The 14,530-nt window shown below is 34.8% G+C and overlaps 1 protein-coding gene across 2 annotated transcripts in view; it reads left to right on the top strand.

Annotated features, from left to right (window-relative positions):
* LOC124414597 (protein N-terminal asparagine amidohydrolase) overlaps positions 1–14,530 on the top strand; it is a 63,787-nt gene that overhangs the window by 35,581 nt on the left and 13,676 nt on the right. The window contains exon 1 of one of the 2 annotated variants that reach the window (XM_046895575.1): positions 4,965–5,805. The exons of the other annotated variant lie outside the window; for it this stretch is intronic. The gene's annotated coding sequence lies outside the window, so the exon portion shown is untranslated. Of the gene's footprint in view, positions 1–4,964; positions 5,806–14,530 lie in introns of those variants that run through there. 2 annotated transcript variants of the gene reach the window in all.

Below are 14,530 nucleotides of genomic sequence, written 5' to 3'. Positions count from 1 at the left end.
TCAAAGACTTTTCGTAAGGTTGCAAGATGGCATTTCGTTTGTTGAAAATGTTTAAATGCTAAAAAAAAAATAGAAGAAAAAATCGGCCCATCATCGGCCAGGTGTCAGAATGACCGGAATGAGAAACTATCTGATGTTTCAAAATTTTTTAAGATATAAAAAAACGCCCGTTCCCGAAATGGGTTTGAATAATATTAAAAAAAAAAAGAACGGTTAGCGAAAAAAATTTAAAAAAATTCAGAAGTGCCCTTTTCAGATGGGAGAATCGTATAAAAAATTGTGGAACGAATCAAAAATGGTGAGAGAAAACATAAATAAACTTGACATGGAATGCCCCATATATTTTGTGGGACACCCTGTACAGTTTACAATTTATAATGCATATACCTAGTTGTGAGTTATCTCGTTTTTTCCTGCACCTATCTTAACACTCTTGGAGATATTTATCTCGACTGACCGATAGGAAGTTGCTACAAAAAGTGGTTCACTTGACGCCCCTGTGTAGAGTCGGCAGCGGCAGTGTTGAGGGTATTTCTAGAAATCTCAATGGGTGTTATAATGTAACTGCGACGTTATAAACGCTGGCGAGGAGTGAGAATTGAGAGTTGAGAATTGAGATTCTCAAAGATTTATCAAAACTCGTTACCGGGGGCCTCAGATAGCTGCGGACTGATACACCTCCTCAAGTCGTAAATTATCAAAGACGTATATTTAAAATACTAAACAGTACACCGGGTGTCTTGATCGGAAAAAACGTTCATATTATGTATATACATGCATCGGTATTTAACGTCGATACTTTTGAACCCCGCAGCAACAAACCAGGATGGAAATGTTTTCAATATATACTGGAATGTGTACAGAATTTATTATATTGATTTGGCATTTGTTTGTTTAAGGATGAAACGAACATACAGTGCAAAGGAAAATGAGTTGAAATATTCAAAAAGGGTAACTGATGCCTTGCTAAAAATGTTTCCATGATACAGGAACAATACTTCAAACACTAAACTTTAACAGCAAACGTTATTAACAACACTGAAGATAACATGTTAACCTAACATTTTTTACCTACCTTCAATAAATAAATAGCAATTTTCAAATATGATTTAATTTTAAGAATAAGTAATTTCCTGAAATGAATCGTTGGTATGCTTGCGCAAGATCGATTACAGTTGAACTAGAATTAAAAATTGTTGTTTACAAACGGCTACGTTAAGATTTTTCTAAGTGTGTATCTCCAGCAGTGTCGGTGATAGGTACAATCGCGTCAATTCAAAGTTGTAAAAATTTACAAAACTTGCTTTTTCAATGCCCTCGATAATCCATCTCAATTGAATATGTTGTGATGAATATTATCGCAAACATTTTGCAATATATTAGGATTATTCACAAAAACAATGTACGTATCATAATGTGCATTACGTACGTTATGTATACTATTATACACATATATTTGTTATTTTATACACATTTACTTGTACCACATGATTAGCTCACATACTGGAAGCAATTTTTTTTATTCACACTTAACTGTTCTGAAAAATATTTCTAGCCAATCATTTCAACGTATCAAATATTTAAAAGAGATATGGAATTGAAGCAATTAAAATAAAAATTAGTTATTCGTATTTCTTTCATTGATTGAAAAATCACATTTTGAACGGTAATTGTGCAGCATTGTTTTTGCACGTTATTTAGAAGCATCTTGATAAACTGTAAACTTGATGCAATACAGCCTTGAAATTTTGAGCTAATATAGGTACCCAAAAACTACGATTTTATCAAGGCTTGATATTTCGAAAAATCGTAACCCTCACACAAGCGGATGTGAAAATTTAAAATCGTACATCGTGTTTCCTCCGTGATTTCAGTATTACGTGAGACATAATCTTCCCTTAAAGGCTTCTCACTTGAAACATCGTGGAATTCCTGATATGTATATAATATGGTGTATACCTACTGATTTTTCTTATCTATGCTCTAAATACAGGAATTTATCGCTTCAGAATATGATTATATTCCTACTCGCATTCGTATTTGATAGTTATTTCACGTCGCATATATAAACACAGGAATTTATCTCTTCATGATAATATAGCTATATTCCTATTCGTATTCGTGTTCGATCGTTATTTCACTTCACATACCGTTTTATTTTGGAGAGGAGTCTGAATTATAGTTATTAGTATATTGTTATCATTATCGTTATCACTTTTGTTATCATTGTTTGTAATTATTATTCAAACTCGTCGTTATTACGTGTTCGTTTTTACGGCTTCATCGCCCAGTGAACTTGTACTCATTCATTATACCGTAAATAATTGGTGAATAGGAAAGGTTCAGTGCGCATGCGTCGACGCATGCAAAATTCTTACACGAGTGAACGCAGCCCAGTGCGTGTAGCGAACTGCTACCAACCTACTTGCATATATATATTACGAAAACTTAAGAAAATAGTAACTCTTCTTTTCGCTGCTACGTGGCGCCCACAACTATTTTCTTAAGTTTTGGCATCACGTGTAGCGCCGAGTTGAGTCTCCTTATCTCTACCCTCCATAGGTAGTACTGTCATTTGACGATATGGTTTCTAACCTCTTGCCCAACGGCCATTCTGCCGTTAACGAGTTATGGGCATTCCGATCCATCATTATAAACGTTAGGTTGGCAGCAATTCGTGGACACGCTGGGCTGCTTTTCAACTCGTGTAAAATCTGTGCATGTGTTGATGCATGCGCATCCAACCTTCCCTGTTCACCATAGATTCACGGTATACTCAACCTGCAGTATCGTGAGGAAATTTTACCGTATTATTATATCAATTAGACGTGTATAGTTATACATATTACGGATTATCCAGCAATAATCTAAACTTGAAAAAGTCTATAACTTGACCCTCTTCTCACCCTAGCCATTTCGGATCTGATTTACACTTCTTTATATGCTTGTCCAATGTCTAAAACACATGAATAACATTTTTTCCATTTTTCCACCCACCTTGAACTTTGTTCATAATTTTTTAACCTTGAAGAATTTTGCAGTGCATAGTATTTCAGATGGAAATGTGTTTGATAGGATGGAGAATTTTTTATGGAATTTCTGATTTAAAGTTCGTCATAATTTTTTTGGATCATTATATTAAAACTGTTACGAGGATGAAGTTAGTAACGTTTCTGTGACGATGCATGGTTAGGAAATAACGTTGCCGTAACTGGTATTTAATAAACCATGACGAATAAAATATACGAATGTTTTGCAAAGCCAACTTCTTGAAACTCGTAAAATTGCACAATAATAATTTTTTGCCTGATATTTCGTTACGTTAACGTTACTAACTTGAGCCTCATAAACTGCTGCAATATTTTGTTCAAGGAATGATAAACATGACGTTTTCTGTGTGAGAAAAATATTTGCATTCATTTTATATTCTATGTGAAAAGAAAAAGAATTCATTAATATAGATCTCAAACTTTATCGATTATTTTAAATTCGTTTCTTCTTCAAATATTATTTGCAATATTCCCATTAATTCATCCACACCGCAGAAATAACAGAAACGAAGTTTGATAATAGATTAAAAATGAAGTCTAAATATTGTTTCTATTCTCAGGAATTAGCTTAAAATTATTATCATTGTCTGGATCACAACTTTTACGATTTTTATTATAAAATTTCTTAGGAAGGGGAAGCTTTAGTTGTTTAAAAATTTCATAGCCAAAAACAGTTCGAGAAAAACGATCAAAAACATACGAATATTTCAACAAAATTTAAAACACATTTAAATCAAACGGAATGCCCCATGTATGAACAAGACAGCCAATTACAAGCACAGTTCCCACGCCGCATGGAAGCATATTATTATGGCTATAATTAATATGTATTTCTCATCCAAATTGTACGTCTTTGAAATCACGAATCTATACATATACATATGTGGCATTACACGATCGTGGTTGCAATCGAGAATATTACTGATTTTGAAATCTGTTCTCGAAAATTGCCAACTGTGCCGCCAATTTTTTCAGCCACTATAATTTATTTTGCAAATATACGTATATAAATTTGCCTTTTATGCATCGAAATTCGTCTATACGTAATTTGGAAAAAATATTCTATCAAAGGTTTTCTCAACGCAGAATAATTCAGATCGGTATATAAGTATATCATAAACAAGACATTACGTGGTTACATATAAGTCGTAAAAAAATGTTCATTTTCAGACCGGTTTCTGAAGCGTTCGATCGTACCTATAATACCATCAAGGCATGTACAATCTCAGCCTCTTTCGATACGCTTTATCCTCCATTTCCTTCGCGGCAAAATCTCACATGGATACTTATCCAACTATGTAAAGGAAAATCATCGGCGATCTAGTATAATCGAGATTTATCTCTGCGCCGGCATCTTTAACACATTAATCATTATCATAATTGTTATTATTACATAATTACTATTTGAACGGATTTATAATAATAGAAAACTATTAGTGTGTGAAGTTGGTATTCTCAACATTTCCATTTATAAGCTTGGAATTATGAATTTATGCGTCCGGTACGTCGTTTTGTTGCCGAAAGAGATAGAGCGTATGATGAAAGTCAAACGAAGAAGAATGAAGATAAAGAATACAAATATACGAATTATATAGTATATTATGCAGCGCAAGCGAAGAAAAAAGAGGTGAAAAAGTGTGGAATTGATGAAAGAAAAAGAAGTAAAAGTTGATTAAAATTAAATTAAATACCGCGGACTGATTCCGTCAATGTGTAATAAACGGAGTAAGCTAAACAAGTTATTTTCTTCATGAGTTCATATCTGATGAAATCCCTGTTGCTGTATACCCATTGGATCGAAGCCTGTCTTCAGCCCCACCTTAAACAGCTTTTGTCCCGTTCGCGAGCCAATCGAAGTCTCGACTGATAAGAGGCCATAATTACCCCGATTTCTTAATGAGCCAAGCGGCGACGACGAGGCAACAGAGAACCAAGCCGAGTCCCCAAGTCACATACTGCACTCGAGTGATCATCTATCCAGGAATGTATGGCATAGTCTGTAATGATAGTACAGGATATCTGTGGTGAAGTGTATTATTCTTTTTCGGTGGTAAAAACGATAATCGCAACTTGATCGACCGAGGGGAGAAAAAAGAGGATGTCACGTGACCTATGACCATATATTTATTCCGATTGCAACGTGTGCGTCTGAAGACTTGAGGGAAACTTCTGGAATACCTGAAAACATTCACAAAGGCCTCGAACGGTGTGATTAGCAGTTATTGATATATACAAAGTAAAATCAGTGAGTGACCAAGGCGGTTTTCAAAACTTTGACTGCCAATGTCCGTGGAATTGAACAGTGATTAGTTTGGCCGGTGTCAAATTTCGTTTTTGAAAGTCATACACTTGCAAACTGATGTACTCGATCTATTCAACATAAGTTTAGATCCGTTGTACCAGGTGCTTCCATGTGAAACCTGTCCTATTAACCCTCCGTGTGAATAATTTTTTTTTTTTTTTTTTTTTTACACCTTTTGTCTCTACACTTTTTCGAAGGGTTCTAGGCTTTCAAGAAATCGAAACAAATTCAGGGCTTCTTCTTAAGGTGTTAACTACGTTATGCAAAAGTTCGCAGACTCTAAACTTCGGTAGTATTGGTAATAACAATTGATATTCAGAAAACGACTGCTCCCTAAAAGATCAAGTGCTCACACGGAGGGTTCATCAGGTTAAAGGTACCTCAGATTTCGTACCTGATTCTGTGCTGAATTTTGAAAGAATCTCTTCGTCTTCTCGATATTGTTGATTCGAGGTAGGTTGAACATGTGACTGTATTTCTTATCACTGTAAGGCAAGTTGCAATGTGATCCATATGACGATGATGATGATGATAAGATTACAGCTAAAATCATTTCATGATCTACTGATCTTGTTGACTATCGTGCATGAATTATATTTCTGCGGCGGAAAGAGTTGAGCGTTTTAATGATTTATCTTTCGTCGAGTTTTATTTATATTGTACACTTGTTTCGAATTCTGTTTTCTAGTTTGAAACAAAATAGTGTCGAAACAGAAACAATCTAACAGAAATTGGAAAATCATTATTAAAGTTATCAAGTTGAATTTATTTGAAACGATAGCGTCTTATGAAAAAAGAACAACAAATAAACTGAAAACCATAGAATATCGAGTAAAAATGCTGAGTGATTGAAAAAAAAATTTAAAGGCAGTTATACGGGTGTATAATTTTTTATATTACTAATTTTGAAATTTAAGAACATGCATCGATACTATCATTCTTATGGAATTATTTTCACAACTGAACTGTTTGTACAATCTGAGGTGTTTGATATTTTTTCATCTTATCGAAGTTTTGTTTTTTTCAATATAAATATCAATGTAGCCAAATTTAGTGTCACCTTTTAAAAAATTAATTCCACCTTCTTTTTGTTTTTATGTAAAACTGGGATAACTTATGAACAGTCATTATAGATACAAAGCTGAATCTGACTTTGCTTTTTTCGCCAAACTCTGCTCGAGAAGTTCAATTTTGTTTTAGGACAATAGCTCATTATTTACTATGTGATACAAGCACGTTCGAAATCACTTTGAAAAACAGAGACCTTACTTCTGCGTAGCGAGGTAAATATTTTGAAGTTTAATAATTGGACTTGTTTGAATTAGAATTGAAAATAAAGTACAAAACTGTAGTACAGAAAATAAAACAAATATTCTTGTGATCAAAAATTGAACATTACAAGAATCACACGACCGTTTTCTTCCAATTTATAAAGATTCATATTCGGCGGACAAAAACTCCAGACTGAATTAGAGTATCCGAAACAACATAATACGCAGACGGAGATGGTCGAAACTTCTTTAGTAAAAAATCGTTTCATGTTCAGTGCAAAGTGACGCGACGCCACCGTGGCGAAATTAGCATTTTCAAACGGCACTGGATTGTGGTAATCCGATAACGTGTACGTCATGTCACGTGTCACTGTCGTGGTTAGCGAGAATCGATGATTTTCACACAGCGATTATTATTGTTATTATTATCATTGTTATCGTTATTGATGCCGGTTGAAGGTGGATGTACGATTTTTATTTTTATGACTTGTTTTTTCACGCACACTCCTGCAGTGTTAGGTGCAGTACAGCGCTAGGCAATATATATACATATATTTTTTTTTTTACTGAGTATCTGCACATCGTTGGCTCATGCTTCTGATGTCGATGTCTATTTATGACTATTAGCCCTACATCACGATTAGTCACTATACCAAGCCAAGATTTAGCATACAAGTCGTATAATTCCATGATCTATTATAAATATATTAGCTGCTTACACTCTCAATGACATTGCGAACGACCGCATTGAGTATGAAAATTGATTTCACAGATTGAAATTTTGAGTGAAGCTGTTTTATTTTCTTCGAAGATAGTTGGAATCTAACTTTTAACAGCGGTTCAGTTGAATAAAGTCATCCTCACTTATATCTCGTATGTTTATTCTCAAATGTTCAAGATACCTCTGCTTAAATGATCAAGGTGAAAAGTGTTATAGAAATTGACATTTTAGAATCCGAGACTATTGGTGTTATTCATGTGTTAGGTTTCTCGGTTTCTGCTGGTCTATATGATATTCTATTTTACTCCAAAAACTATAATTTAATATCCCATCTCGTCCGGGAGTTACTTTAATAGAAATAATAATGATAATAATCACTTCCATGTTCCGCCACATCCGGTAGAGTTATATGTCCCCAGAAGACGTGTGCGGCTCAAGGGAAGGCACGGATTAGTGACCATCATTATGCGGCTGTGGATGTTCAATAGAAACATCGGTATTCGCAAAAAGGACAAGGCAAACTGCAGAAAACCTTGTCCAGGTGTAGCCGAAATGAGTTCAAACCTCAACCCACCAATTTAGCGCCTGAGCGATGTGACCCGTCTTACAATTTTTGCGAGGTGTCGCTCAGGTTTTCCTTGACAGGTTCGTGATTTGAACTCAGGTCCTCCCGTTCCGCAGTCTTGTACGTTATGTTACTACCGTCGATATTACTAGCTGTAAATTATTATTATTTTTTTACATTCACCAGGAAATTTTTATCCCGAAAAAGCCAGTAATTTGATAAATTTAAAACGAGAATTTCCGATTTGAACAGTATTTTTTTAATGCAAGAGACATCCTTTGTGGAATAATAAAAATCGGTATTTTTTAAGTTTTGGTGTGAATTCCCTGTGCAGTTTTCTTCATTTTATATTTGAGAAACAGCATGCAAATTTTGAAAATTTCCTGACGAACGGTTCATCGATCGAGCGAAGTTTTTTCTGTCGAAGTGGCCAAAAATACTCTGCACTCGAAACTTATGAATGTTTATGAATAGTTTTAGGGTGTCTGTATAGTCGACTGTAGTCTCAACTTGCCAACGTCAGTAGATTAGAATTTCCCTGTCTGTTTGAGACCTTCATGAATTAATAGACAAACGAACGGAAAAGGTTCAAATTTCGACGGTGTATCGCTCGTTTATTCATTTAATACAGGAAGAAAAAGGTTGAGTTTGTTCGGTCGGTAAAGGTAGGAGTACTACATGGTCTCACCCCTTGATGGGCACGGTGAAACTCACTTTGCGTGCCATTGCTGGCAAAGGCAAAATATTAATCAATCTTTATGAAACTGTGTATACAAATATTTTCGGGGTCGCTGAATTTGAATTTGATATTAGAATCGCAAAATTCAAAATAGCGGATCCAATATGGCGGACAAAAAGTTCAAATTTGATCGAATTCGGTTAAGAAACTCTACCCAGGAGTTTTCAGGGCTGCTGAATATGAATTTGAAATCAAATTTCGAAAATTCAAGATAGTGGGCCTAATATAGGGAGCAAGAAGTTCAAATCTGATCGAATCCAATTGAAACAGTTCTCGTCCACCTCATTGGATCCGCCATCTTGAATTTTTAAAATCTGATTTTAGATTCGCTATCAGCGACCTTGAAAACCCCTGAGTAGTATTTTTCGAACAGATTTGATCAAATTTTAACTTTACATGCCATATTGGATCCGCTATCTTGAATTTTGGAAATTTGACCTCAAATTTGAATTCAGCGACCCAATAAACCCCTGAGTTTTAAATTTCAAGACGATTGGTCAAGTCGTTTTAAAGATATTGGTGAAATATTTAGAGGACGTCTATAGACATACTTACCAGTCAAAGGGTTAAGATTGGATAACATACAGTAACATGTAATAAAGCAAAACATTTACTTATATTATCGACATGAAACTACTTTGATGTTATTCGAAAATTTTTAAGTAGTAATTTTTTTACCCGCTAAACGACTGGTAACCTCTCACTTATGTCAATGGGAAAATGTTTGATCTTCTGGAAGCATGATTTTTTAACAGCATGACAGCGAATGATATTCATGCCCATTTTCGATCGCGTTTAGATGTCTCAAATTGAAAAAAAAAATCGGTTCGATATACCATAATGTGAAGCTTCAGGTCGGCGACGATGAGCAAGAGGTGATCGGTGTTATCGGTGGCGTAAAATCTGACGTGTATTCCTGTTGTATGTACAAAGTGAGATAAAAATATTGAGAGACCAAAGAATGGACGTCATCTATTGTAACCCGTTCTTATATCTCCATTGCCTCGTGTTTTCAGTTTAGTCAGTTCATATGTCGTTTAGAACGCAAATACAATATGAAAAAGAAAAAGAATTCTTTCATGTTTATTCGTAATTTGTCATTCAATATGACTAAGTTTTCTCGCACCAAAGCTACGGATATACACGTTTAGTCTCGTACGCATGTTTAGTCTCGTTTCACTTGTACCTTATACTCGGAAGAGTGAAGAACAAATGATTAGATGCCGAAATAGTATATTACGCACCTAGAGAGGGAAAGTAGGCTTTTCCAAACTGCGTGCAAGATTGACACGCAAGATTTGACCTGCAAAAACGCAGTTTGGGATAGCTGTTTTCACTCCAGTGTGACGTATACTATTTTTCATCACCCCCTGCATTGGAAAGTACAACTTCACGTTTATGCGTGGGGCTGAAAGTTGTACTTTCCGTGCAGGTGTGGTGAAAATAAAATGCCACTCGAGCTGTAGTCATCCGTTCTCAGGGTGCTGTTTAGTGATGGGCAAAATTCGTCTTGGTCTTGCAAATATGTTTGAACTAGGTAAAGAATAAAGAAGGGTCTTTTAACTCCAGTTAGTACCGTAGGACTAACTAATATTAATTAACATAATTATAATACTATACTAATAATAGTAATAATACTAGTACAATTCTAGTAGGTACTTTGATTGAACGTAGATAATAGGTCTCGTGTAACAGAAGATATTTAGGTATGTTCCACATGATTAGACAAGTCACTATCTATTATCTTCTACTGTCTACATTGTATGAGTGGTTAAAAGCCACTGGCTGTCGTTACTTGCGAGCTATCGTAGGCTAGAAGAAAGCAAGACTGCAAGAATCTTGCGGAAATCTTCTGAAAGTGCAAGACCAAGACCAAGACCAAGACTGACTGTGCAAGACCAAGACCAAGACCAAGACTGACTGTGCAAGACCGAGACCAAGACCGAGACCAAGACCAAGACTGCCAGAGTCTTGGTCTTGGTCTTGCTTTTGCTCATCACTAGTGCTGTTGTACGCCGATTGGTCAAGTGGTCAAGGAAATCTGGAAAACCCGGAAAATTACCAAATTTTGGTTTGTGAGGCATATCTACATATATTCAAGATTACTTCGAAGCTGAGAATTTAGGAAAATCTGGAAAAGTCAACGACTTTCATTAGTGGAAGCTAGAACGTAGGTTTTAATAATGCTTTAATCACTACGAGTTGTTACAACTTTTTGCTATTACAATAACAGCAGAATCTTACAATTAATAACGAGTAATAGAAATTCAGTTTATAATTAAAGCTTACTTAGACAAAAAAAGTGCGTTCGAATCAGTGCATTTTTAATTAGATTCGATAGATATCATTTTTTTGTATACTAAATAATCATAAATGTGAGTACTTGAAATAATTAGTGTTTTTTTATACCTATTACCTACTATCCTCTCTTTCGTATCTGGATAAATATTAAGTAATTCCATTGATTGTCTAATTGAATTGAAAATTAAATTCATTTGATTCAACGAATTCAGATCATTTCCATAGTTCCCGATACGATACAAACGTTGAGTTTGTTCAATGAACTATTTCACTAAATCTAATTACAAGTACATCAATTCAACTACATATGTCAGATCTGATTTGGCTTGGTTTGAACCTATCAAACTATTTTGGATCAAATGAGATCACGTCGGTTACTTGAGTGTAAATCAATTGAAGAAAATGACTCGTCTGAAGTTCGTGAAAATAAAAACGAAGGACGGTATTTGTCGGAAAACTCGTATTAAGATCTTGTACTGCATACGTCTATGAAATATATATCATGCACTACACATACCTATATATATATATATATGTATAAGGGTTGGCCAAAAAAAAAAAATTCCCTTTAGTTACCGTGAAAATATCGTTCAAGATGATGAAAAACAAATTTTGTGACAGTTTGAGCTCGTAATATTATTATTAAGAGATGCCTCATCGCGATTTTTGATATCCCATTTAAATAACACGGGAATTTTTTTTTTTATTTGGAATTTTATTGCGTTCTAACGAACGAGCGAGTTGTAGAAATCAATACATATTCTTGTAGGGAATTGAACGATCTACTGTGACTTTTTGCCAAGTCGACTCGTTTAAAAGTTATTCAAGGTTAAAGTCCGACCTCAAATGGTATACGACGACATTCACAATTTTTTTTATATTTCATCACGAAATAATAGCTCAAAAACATAAAACATCATATTTTTCGTGAAGTTCATCAAGTGTTCTTTGGTAAAAATTTAGACACCCACACACACGAACACATACTTTACTGAAGTGTACAACTTGAAGTAAATTTCCCACCTACAACCTGTAAATTCGTCCGAAGGATATCGTCGTTAGCTGGTTAATTTTGCATTATGTTACAAGCATTTTTGTCCGCCGTTTCCGCTCCTTGGTTATATTTGCATATTTATGCTTCTTGGGTAATCAAGACGCACCTGCAGCCCATCCCTGTAAACTTGTTCCAAACACTGAAAACACACCCAGCCGCAGGTGCGTTGAGAAAGTTTTTTGCGGCTAATCGGTATTTCATATTACATGTAAATATTATATTACACATACTAAACATAAAGTATATCGTCGTCGTAAAATAGCTACTTTACTCCGAGACTTAAGGTGAAAAAATCGCGAAAATCGTGAATGTGTTACATTTTTTTTTTTTTTTTACAACAACTTTTTACAAAAATTTTTCACCTTTACTCTTAAAGTAAAGTAGCTGTTTTACGACGGGTAACAATTACGATTTTTAACTTGTTTCCCCTATTTTCGAACGAAAACATATTAAATTTTGATTCATTTTTACCGGTTAATCACACTAACGGTCTCTCGGTCATGAAATCCTATACCTATGCAGTGCGTGAGTTACCTATTTTGTATCCTTTTACGGTTCGATCTCTATCGAAATCTCACTTAAAGGATCTAGCGGAATAAGAATGGTGAATCTGCCCCCACCTACCGACTTTTGTGGTGGAAAAACGTGTCTTTTCGATTTTTGCAATTTTTAAATACAAAGAAGCGACCGAAAAACCTGAAAAAATTCTAAAACATAAAAAACATCTTGACGTTGATGGGAGAATTTTCTCCAATTTTTAAATGCCGAACTCTGTTTTTAATCGTCGACTCTTTCTTTAAAAAATTTATTTTGGAGTGTATCAATTTTTCTGATATTATAAAAAAATATTGACTAGATTCTGCTCTTCGTTCCCTGCAAATTGCAGAAAGATGAGTTTAAAAATTCGACCCGCGTCACATGGGGAAAAAAGTAAATAAAAACGACGAAATTTCACATTTTCCGTTGAAAAACCATACATGAATTAATTCTTTGGGTTTAATTGATGGCTGATTATGGCTGGAGTAGTTGTGAGTCATAACAAATGGATTTATAGAGAAATAGAGTAATTTTAGTTTATTACATTGACACAGGACTACTTTAGTGGCACGAAGTTTATAAATTATGCAGGTAAAAAATAGTTTGCAGTGAAAGAAGAGTAAAATCATTTCAACATTTTTTTATAATAGCAGAAAAATTGATACACCAAAATAAATTTTTTAAAGAAAGATTCGGTGATTATTATAAAAATTGAGTTCGGCATTTAAAAATTGGAGAAAATTTTTGCACCAACATCAAGATGTTTCTGATTTTTTAGAATTTTCTAAGATTTTTCGGTCGCGCCTTGGTATTTAAAAACTGCAAAAATCGAAAAAACACCTTTTTCAGCACAAGGACCCCTCGGAATCGACGCAGAAGGCTGTAATTTGGTAGAATTTTTATTTTTTTTTTGGGCTGGGAACTTTCGGAAAAATTGGTACCACAAAAGTCGGTGGGAGCAGATTCACCATTCTTATTCGGCTAGACCCTTTTCCTTCAATCCATAGCGATTGTTTCCGCAGCGGAAATGTTGCTCTCGGTTTACTGTCCACCAAGAAGCTTTGAATTTCTCTCGGACTCCCATTATATTTGGATTATTAATACTGACATGATTTTACATCAATTCTTGTCACGTCAAATCGTGCACCATTCACTTATTCCGTCGTTTAATATAACGGTATCATGATACCTTTCTTACTGGTATTACAATTTCAAAGAACTTTCGCTAGGAAATGACAATCACGTAGGGACTAGATTTGTAAAAAAAAGCGCAGTTAATTTTTTTTTTTTTTTATTATTATAAATTTATGTCGAAGGGCTAATCACAATTGCAATCTGGTGTACATACGTCGTGTAACCTCATGGAATTTCATGTAATTCTTGTATCACGCCATGTGATCTTTTGCAATTTATAATTATTGTAATGATTTTGAAATCCGTTTCATCTGTTTGTAATCCTTGCAATCCCTGTATTCTCCGTATCGTCAACTTCGTGTAATCTCATGTGCCTCAAGTTTCGAACGTTCATTTGACCGAAAATTCAGTTCAATGTTAAGACTCATTTGAGAACCACTGACATCACAGATAAAATTAGTCCTTCTCATTATACTTCGATGGATGTGTCTTAAAAAATACTAATAATTCTGAGCATGATTCGAGCAACCAGTACGGAGTATCCACCCTTCTTAAGTACCACCCTTTAACTCAGCCCCGTCATACTAACTATGAAACCGTTGTTTACATCCCGCTGAAGTTTTCTCTAAAATTCATTATACACCGAATCGTGAGTTTAGAAACCGATTCCGAGTCTCCAAAGACCCCAGACACTACCTTGACACTCACCCCCAGAAGACCATCTTGGAATGCGTCGTTCATATCTTGTTCGTTACTTTTATTAAAATTACATACAAATCGAGTTACTATTCTGGCATATTGATGTATTGTGTGTGCGTAATGTATCTAACGTACTGTTTTCTAGTATCCAGTGTAG

This window comes from Diprion similis, chromosome 14 (genome assembly GCF_021155765.1).
Source record: "Diprion similis isolate iyDipSimi1 chromosome 14, iyDipSimi1.1, whole genome shotgun sequence".
Taxonomy (NCBI): Eukaryota; Metazoa; Arthropoda; class Insecta; order Hymenoptera; family Diprionidae; genus Diprion; species Diprion similis.
Note: the sequence above shows the minus strand (reverse complement) of the source record. Positions and strands in the feature narration are given on the sequence as shown.